Here is a 9,628-nt window from a genome sequence, read left to right on the forward strand (position 1 = left end):
TGGTGTCTTCACTCCGCTCCACCCTCCGTGTAGCTTATCTTAGAGTCAGTGCACCAAGCTCCCCTGGTGTTGCCAACATCTAAGGTTGCCTAGGGAACTTCTGTGGGATGGATCCCTTGCATATTCACCACACTCCACCCTGAAGATTTCTTCAATGCTGTACCTTTAATATAAATTTAATTCCTAAATTACCTCCAGCAATTATTCCACACTATGTCATATATATCAGCTCGATGTGGAATAGAGCAACTGATTCTTGTCTTTCTAGTATTTTAGGGGACTACCAAACTTTTCATTTTCAACAACCTGATGCAAACTTTAGAGATGGGATTCCTCTGACAAGTCGACGTTTCTATGCTATAGACTCAGCTTGTGTTGACATCTGCTAGCTCCCTTTGTAGTAAGTGGGGAGAAACAGGCACTTCAAGGGCACCTGACTAACTGTAAAGATCTAGTTTAGGGTGAGATGCATCACTCCCTGTTCCTTTCCCTTAGTTCCTAAGAAGCAAGGAGGGAAGTGAAGATATGGAGGTGTCTGTATTATGACTGTCTCCATTTACTCAGACGATAGCTATCTTAGATATCACAAAGTGTAGCCTGGTGCGCATCACCTAAATTGTTTTTTAACAGCCTGTCTACATCTTCCTTAAATCAGTGGGGAAAGATGTTCTTCCAGAGGGTGAGACTCTCCTAAGTAGTTTAAAATATAGTGCATATGTCATCAAAAGGCCAGCTGAGAAACAAAAGTTCAACAGCTGAAAAGTCACTCACCATGCCTATCAACACTGTCTATTCATCTAAAAAACACTCACCAGCCCTGGTTCCCATCAGAACAAGACCTAAGCAAAAATATGAAATAAAATAACCCATTGCTAGAGAAAACAAGATCCATAAACCTTTCATGCTCTGATTTGTAATTTTTCTGCCTCTACAGAAAAGTAACAATAAATGGACTTTAAACATAATAAGAGTCAGAATTTCTTTAATCCCTTCAAGGGACATTGATGTAATTTACCTCAACTTTAGTAAGGCTTTCAACATTGTCTCCCAAAGCATTGCTATATGCATTAGGATGTTACGGTCTGGGTGGGTGGACAATTAGGTTGCTAAAAGTCTGGCTGGATGGTTGGGTTTGGAGGGTAATAATTAACTGGTCATACTCTACCTGGAGGCTGATAACAAGTGGAGTACTGGAGGAATCTACACTAGGACCCGTCCTATTTAACATCTTGACCTGGAGGATGTTGCAGAATACTTTTCCGGAAAGTTTGCAGATGACACAAAACTGGGGAGACCAGTTGATAGCTTTGAAGATCAGGCTAGGGTTTTGGCAGGCAGAAGGAATGGGGACAACAGGAGCCGCACAAAATGTAACAAGGAATAACCCTTGGCAAAAATACAGAGTGGACACTGATTGTCTTGGGAGCAGCTCTGCAGCACAGTGCCTGGAGACCTTGCAGACAGCAAGCTGAACATGAATCAGCAGTGTGCACTGGTAGCAAAGAAAGCCAACAGCATTCTGGGTTGTGTTAACAGGAGCATAGTCAGTAGATGAAAGAAAGAGGTTGTCTCCCTCTAGTTGGCAGTCATTAGACCACTTCCAGACTACTGCATCCAGTTTTGGGTCCCAAAATCAGTAAAGACACCAAGAAACTAGGCTGAGTTGAGCACAGTGCCATCAAGAAGATCAGGGAGCTTGAGCACATGTGCTATGAGGAGAAATTGAGGAAACTGGGATTGTTCAGCCTGGAGAGGAGAAGTCTGATAGTAGCTTTGCAGTACCCAGAGAGTTGCAATGAAGAAAATATAGCCAGGTTCTTTACAGTGGTGCATGGTGGGAGGATGAAAGACAATGAGCATAGCTGAAATTAAAGAGGTTCTGAATGATTACAAGGTAGTATTTTCACCCTGTGGAGACTGAAGCATCGGAGCTGTTTTCCCGGAGAGGTTGTGCAAATCTCCATCCTTTGAGAGTTTTAAGTTCCAACTGGATAAAGTCCTGAGCGACCAGATCTCATAGCTGACCCCACTTTGAGCAGGCAGCTGGACTAGAACTCCTGGAGGTCCTTTCCAACACTCATTATCCTGTGGTGCTGTAGATGTTTTATACGAAATTAGCCTTAGCTAGTTTGCAAATGACTGGTTGGGTAAAAGCATGATATTTAAAGAGGCAGATTTTAATTTTACTTTAATGGTGCTAACTGGGAGGACTGCTATTGACTTCTGATTATAAGCGTAATGATTTTTAACTGGTGTAAACTCATACTGGTGGGAGGAATTTCTACACATTATTTTCAAAGACAAAATGCCATCAGATTTCTATTATTATGCAGAAAATTTTCATTAAGTCATAGTCATAACAAAAAGCTGAACACTTGTTTTGGAGAAAAAACTCCTAGACAATCAGTTTCCTTGTGGCACCCTTCATCTCTTTGTTTCTCATGCTGTAAATGACTGGATTCATCACTGGAGGTAGCACAGAATAGAGAACATTCACAGTGAGTTCCAGAAGTGATGGGGTGGGGGGGACATAGGTATGACAGACAGTGATTCTAGTGGAAATGAACAAGAAGATCACACTGAGATGAGAAGGGCATGTGACATAGGCCTTGTGCCAGCCATGCTGAGGGAATTTCATGCTGAAGAACATGTTCCTGATGTTCAGAGAGAACCTCCTGTGTTTCAGTTTGTGCCCATTGCCTCTTGTCCTGTCGCTGGGCACCACTGATAAGAGTCTCACTCTGTCTTTTTCATTTTCTCCCATCAGGTGTTTATACACATTGATAAGATCCCCCCCTGAGCCTTCTCTTCTCCAGGCTAAATGACCCCAGCTCTCTCAGCCTTTCCTCAGAGACGATGAAGGCTGCTCCAGTCCTTGATCATCGCCATGACCCTTCATTGGATTCTCTCTGTCTCATATGTCTATGTGTCTCTTGTACTGGGGAGCCCAGAACTGGACACAGCACTCCAGGTGTGGCCTCACCAGTCTGATGCCTACACTGTAACCTCTGTCTACACAGACAAAAGCATCAATTCCAGAGAGCAATCTCTGGCTAGCCCTTGGGTACTGGGTGGCATGTTTCTACAGTCTCTGAACTCTTCTGCACTAGTCTGGCCAGGTAAATGTCATTTGCTGAAACACAAATAACTGGAACCATTTGAGATGGCCATGGTTAACAGCATGGAGCTGGCACATACATCGCAGGGTTCAGAGTAAAATTGTACCCATACAGAACAGCGGCTGAAGGCTAGGCAGGACACTCCCTGTGTCTAAAATGCCACAAGAAGCGGCATAATTCAATGATGTTGCCTGTCTGTATCAAGCTCCTTGGGAGTGCCAAAAATGGTGACAGCAAATCAGAAAATGGCAGTGCAATTGGAATGGACTACTCATCAACAAGGTATTTCCTACACAATCCTATATCGAGGGGCACTTAAGAACATTGGGGGGTACTGAGAGTTCCCGAAAGACTTTGGGAAAGAGCCCTACAACTCTGCGTCAAGAATCAGGACCATCTCTCCAACACCCAGAGAACCTAAGAGTACCAGAGGTCACCCAGTTGCCCTCAGCAGAAAGTCTTTTCCATCTCATAACTATTGAGTGAGTCACAATCCCAAAGTTCATTCCAACAAAGACACTGCAGTGTCTTCGGTAGCATTTAGCACTGGGTGAGGACATCCAAATGCGCACATTTCGTGAGAGACTCTCCATGGGGGCCACCGAATCTGAATTCACAATGTCATCAGTGGGGATTTAGTCACTGCCATGGCCGAGTTCAGAGAACAGTCCATCCAGCCAGACGTTGTCTGCTTGGGCAGTGCTGAACAACTCTCAGCTGCAGTGACTATGTTTTGAAGCTCTCCCATGACCAGAAGGGGAGTTTAGGCACCCACACCACATTAGGCATGGCTGGAGTGACATTTTAGTCCCTAAACATAGGTCTTGAACAATATTTTAGGGTATTGAAAACATCTGCATAGGGCTGGCAGTTATGACCTATGATCTAGCAGAAACGTGCCCTTCTGGAGTGGTGGCTGTAGGCCAAATGGGACGGCCATAGGCATTAAAATGTCGCCAGATGACTCTGTTTGGGCACTTATATTGCTCCCAGCCTGGTGGTTGAACAGCTTAACTTCTAACGAGCTTGTTGGTTCTGCTCTCGGAATTTTCTTAATCTGAAAAAGAATACTGACTTTGAAAAGGCAGAGTAGAAACTAGCTAATCCATTCTGGAGAAAAATAGATGTAGAGTTAGGGGACACCAAATGATGTCAAAGCAAAATTGTCAAGGGGGAAAAAGATTCTCGCTCATGAGTTGGCGAGCCTCATGGAGAGGGCTTTAAACTAGATTTGAAGGGGGAAGGGCATGAAACCAGGCTCCCTAGAGATGAGCCTAGGGGTGGCATGCCAATGTTGGGGGCGAAATTGATAGCCCAGCTCAAGTGCGTCTATTCCAATGCATGCAGCATGGGCATCAAACAGGACGAGCTGGAAGCCATTGTGCAGCAGGACAGTTATGGCGTAGTCGCCATCACAGAAGCACAGTGGGATGACTCACATGACTAGAGTGCTGCAATGGAGGGCTATAAGCTCTTCAGGAGGGCAAGGAAGGAGAGGCAGTGGGGTGGCTCTATATGTTACGGATTGTTTTGATTGTATAGAGCTCAATGATTGTGATGACAAGGTTGAATGCTTATGGGAAACGATGAGGGGGAAGGCTAACAAGGCGGATATCCTGCTGGGTGTCTGTTATAGACCACCCAACCAGGACAAAGAAGCCGACAAAGCATTCTACAAGCGACTGGCAGAAGTCTCAAAGTTCTTGTGGGGGACTTCAACTTATGAGACGTCTGCTGGAAGTATAACACAGCTGAGAGGAAACAGTCCCGGAGGTTCCTGGAATGTGTGGAAGGTAAATTCCTGACGCAGCTGGTAAGCGAGCCTACCAGGGGAGGTGCCCTGCTTGACCTGCTGTTTACAAACAGAGAGGGTCTGGTGGGAGAAGTGATGGTCGGAGGCCGTCTTGGGCTTAGTGACCATGAAATGATAGAATTCTCAATTCTTGGTGAAGTAAGGAGGGGGGCCAGCAATACCACTACAATGGACTTCCGGAGGGCAGACTTTGGCCTGTTCAGGACACTGGTTGAGAGGGTCCCTTGGGAGATGGTCCTGAAGGGCAAAGGGGTCCAGGAAGGCTGGACCTTCTTCAAGAAGGAAATCTTAAAGGTGCAGGAGCAGGCAGCCCCCATGTACCGTAAGAAGAGCCGGTGGGGAAGACGACCGGCCTGGCTGACAAGGAGCTTTTGCTGAGACTCAGGAAAAAAAGGAGAGTTTATCACCTTTGGAAGAAGGGGCAGGCAACTGAAGAAGAGTACAAGGATCTCGTTAGGTCATGCAGAGAGGGAATTAGAAAGGCAAAAGCCCAGCTGGAGCTCAATCTGGCCACGGGCATAAGGGATAACAAAAAATGTTTTTACAAATACATTAACATCAAAAAGAGAGCCAAGGAGAATCTCCATTCTTTACTGGATGCTGGGGAGGGGGGGGGTGGGTGGAACATTGTCACGAAGGAGTGACTTAATGCCTTCTTTGCCTCAGTCTTTAATAGCCAGACCAGGTATCCTCAAGGTGACCAGCTCCCTGAGCTGGGAGACAAGGATATAAAATAAACTCCCCATGATCCAGGAGGAAGCAGTTAACGACCTGCTATGCCACCTGGACACTCGCAAGTCTATGGGGCCTGATGGCATCCACCCAAGGGTGCTGAGGGAGGTGGTGGAGAAGCTCGCCAAGCTGCTCTCCATCATTTATCAACAGTCCTGGTTAATGGGGGAGGTCCTGGACGACTGGAGGATTGCCAACATGACGCCCATCTACAAGAAGGGCCGGAAGGAGGATCCAGGGAACTACAGGCCTGTCAGCCTGACCTCGGTGCCGGGGAAGATTATGGAGAAGTTCATCTTGAGGGTGCTCACAGGGCACATGCAGGACAACCAAGGGATCAGGCCCAGCCAGCACGGATTCATGAAGGGCAGGTCCTGCTTGACCAACCTAATCTCCTTCTATAACCAGGTGACTCGCCTAGTGGATGAGGGAAAGGCTGTTGACGTTGTCTACCTGGACTTCAGTAAAGCCTTTGACACTGTCTCCCACAGAATTCTCCTGGAGAAGCTGGCAAATCGTGGCTTAGACAGGTACACTCTTCGCTGGGTAAAAAACTGGCTGGATGGCCGAGCCCAGAGAGTCGTGGTGAATGGAGCGAAATCCAGTTGGTGGCTGGTCACAAATGGAGTCCCCCAGGGCTCAGTTTTGGGGCTGGTCTTCTTTAATACATTTATTGATGATCTGGATGAGGGGATAGAGTGCTCCCTCAGCAAGTTTGCAGACGACACCAAGTTGGGCGGGAGTGTCGATCTGCTGGAGGGTCGGAAGGCTCTGCAGAGGGATCTGGACAGGCTGGATCGATGGGCTGAGGCCAATTGTATGAGATTCAGCAAGGCCAAGTGCCGGGTCCTGCACTGGGGTCACAACAACCCTGTGCAATGCTACAGGCTTGGGGAAGAGTGGCTGGAAAGCTGCCCAGTAGAAAAGGACCTGGGAGTGTTGATTGACAGCCGGCTGAATATGAGCCAGCAGTGTGCCCAGGTGGCCAAGAAGGCTAACAGCATCCTGGCCTGTATCAGAAACAGTCTGGCCAGCAGGTGTTGGGAGGTGATCGTGCCCCTGTACTCAGTGCTGGTGAGGCCACACCTCGAATACTGTGTTCAGTTTTGGGCCCCTCACTATAAGAAGGACATTGTGGTGCTGGAGCATGTCCAGAGAAGGGCGATGAAGCTGGTGAGGGGTCTGGAGCACAAGTCTGATGAGGAGCGGCTGAGGGAACTGGGGTTGTTTAGCCTGGAGAAGAGGAGGCTGAGGGGAGACCTCATTGCTCTCTACAACGACCTGAAAGGAGGTTGCATGGAGGCGGGTGTTGGTCTGTTTTCCCAAGTGACGAGTGACAGAACAAGAGCAAATGGCCTCAAGTTACGCCAGGGAAGGTTTAGGCTGGATATTAGGAAAAATTTCTTTTCTGAGAGAGTGGTGAGACACTGGAACAGGCTGCCCAGGGAAGTGGTGGAGTCATCCTCACTGGAGGTGTTCAAGGAACGTGTGGACGAGGCATTGTGGGATATGGTTTAATGGGTATGGTGGTGTTAGTTGATGGTTGGACTTGATGATCTTACAGGTCTTTTCCAACCTTAATGATTCTGTGACTCTGTGATTCTGTGAAAAGCTGGCCACTCTTCAGAATCCTAGGACAGAGCCAAGAAGCTCTTGAAGAAGTGCTGGAAACAACAACAGAATCACAGAATCACAGAATCACTAAGGTTGGAAAAGACCTGTAAGATCATCAAGTCCAACCATAAAAGAAAAAAAAACCAACAACAACAACAAAAAAAACCCAAACAACAACCCACCCACAAACCACAAAATACACCACAACCCACACCAAAACAACCCACCCACACCACACAGCACCATGCCCACCAAGCCACATCCCACAATGCCACATCCACACGCTCCTCCAGAGAGGGTGACTCTACCACCTCCCTGGGCAGCCTGTTCCAATGTTTCACTACTCTCTCAGTAAAGAACTTTTTCCTAATATCCAACCTGAACCTCCCCTGACGCAACTTGAGGCCATTTCCTCTAGTCCTGTCACTAGCCACTTGGGAGAAGAGGCCAACACCCACCTCTCTGCATCCTCCTTTCAGGTAGTTATAGAGAGTCTCCCCTCAGCTTCCTCTTCTCCAGACTGAACAACCCCAGCTCCCTCAGCTGCTCCTCATAAGACTTGTGCTCCAGACCCCTCACCAGCTTCATCGCCCTTCTCTGGACACGCTCCAGCACCTCAATGTCCTTCTTGTAGTGAGGGGCCCAAAACTGAACACAGTACTCGAGGTGCGGCCTCACCAGCACTGAGTACAGGGGCACGATCACCTCCCTACTCCTGCTGGCCAGACTGTTTCTGATACAGGCCAGGATGCTGTTAGCCTTCTTGGCCACCTGGGCACACTGCTGGCTCATATTCAGCCGGCTGTCAATCAACAGCCCCAGGTCCTTTTCTGCAGGGGAGCTTTCCAGCCACTCGTCCCCAAGCCTGTAGCGTTGTCTGGGGTTGTTGTGGCCAAAGTGTAGAACGCGGCACTTGGCCTTATTGAACCTCATACAATTGGCCTCAGCCCATCGATCCAGCCTGTCCAGATCCCTCTGCAGAGCCTTCCTACCCTCCAGCAGATCGACACTCCCGCCCAACTTGGTGTCATCTGCAAACTTGCTGAGGGTGCACTCGATCCCCTCACCCAGGTCATCGATAAAGATATTAAACAAGACCGGCCCCAAAACTGAGCCCTGGGGGACTCCGCTTGTGACCGGCCGCCAGCTGGATTTCACCCCATTCACTACAACTCCCTGGGCTCGGCCATCCAGCCAGTTTTTAACCCAGCGAAGAGTGCACCTGTCTAAACCACAAGTCGCCAGCGTCTCCAGGAGAATACTGTGGGGAACAGTGTCAAAGGCTTTGCTGAAGTCCAGGTAGACAACATCAACAGCCTTTCCCTCATCCACTAGGCGGGTCACCTGGTCATAGAAAGATATCAGGTTGGTCAAGCAGGACCTGCCCTTCATGAACCCGTGCTGGCTGGGCCTGATCCCTTGGTTATCCTGCACGTGTCCTGTGAGCGCCCTCAAGATGAGCCTCTCCATAACCTTCCCCGGCACCGAGGTCAGGCTGACAGGCCTGGAGTTCCCCGGATCCTCCTTCCGGCCCTTCTTGTAGATGGGTGTCACACTGGCAATCTTCCAGTCGTCCGGGACTTCACCCGTTGACCAGGACTGTTGATAAATGATGGAGAGCGGCTTGGCAAGCTCCTCCGCCAGCTCCCTCAGCACCCTTGGGTGGATGAAGGTGACAGTTTGGTGCTCTTACTCTCATCTTTAAAGATAAGGCAAATAAATGAATCAATGTCTTTTATTATTCCTATCAGGTATCCTTACTTTGTTGTCTGCCTGTTTCCAAGCTGCTTTTTTCTCCAGCCCTGTAAGACTGTGTCCCATTGTTTTTTTTACCCTTATGTCTAATCCTTTGGTGCCTTCTGAAGACAAACAAGATTCAATAATATTTCCCTGGTACTGCCTGAATATTTTGCTTTTTCTCTTGCTTTCCTCTCTTTCCCACTGTATTTTTAAGACCCATATTTTTACTTGTGTAACTAGACATAATTCAGGCAATGTCTTAATGATAGCCCTAGGACCAGGTTGAAAAAGAATTCTGCTCTGAAGTTGCTGCTGCAGTGGTAATTCCACACTCCCAGGTGCTGGAACACAAGGGTCTGCACTCCTAAGCTGTCAACATGTTCCTGGGATTGGTAAGCAGTCCAGGGAAACCCCCAGGAACAAGTCAGGATTTAGCATGAGCCAAAGTCTACTCTGCAATTTGGGTGGGGCATATCAATTTTGGTGGCTAGGAGAGTTTGGTAGAATTGGTGTGGCCAGACTAGGTCAGCTGGCCTCTGGGCCAGAAAACAGGCCCTAGCACATAGAATTTACTTTAAAAAATATATAGCTTAAGTGGTTTAGCATGGTG

This window comes from Gavia stellata, chromosome 28 (assembly GCF_030936135.1).
Source record: "Gavia stellata isolate bGavSte3 chromosome 28, bGavSte3.hap2, whole genome shotgun sequence".
Taxonomy (NCBI): Eukaryota; Metazoa; Chordata; class Aves; order Gaviiformes; family Gaviidae; genus Gavia; species Gavia stellata.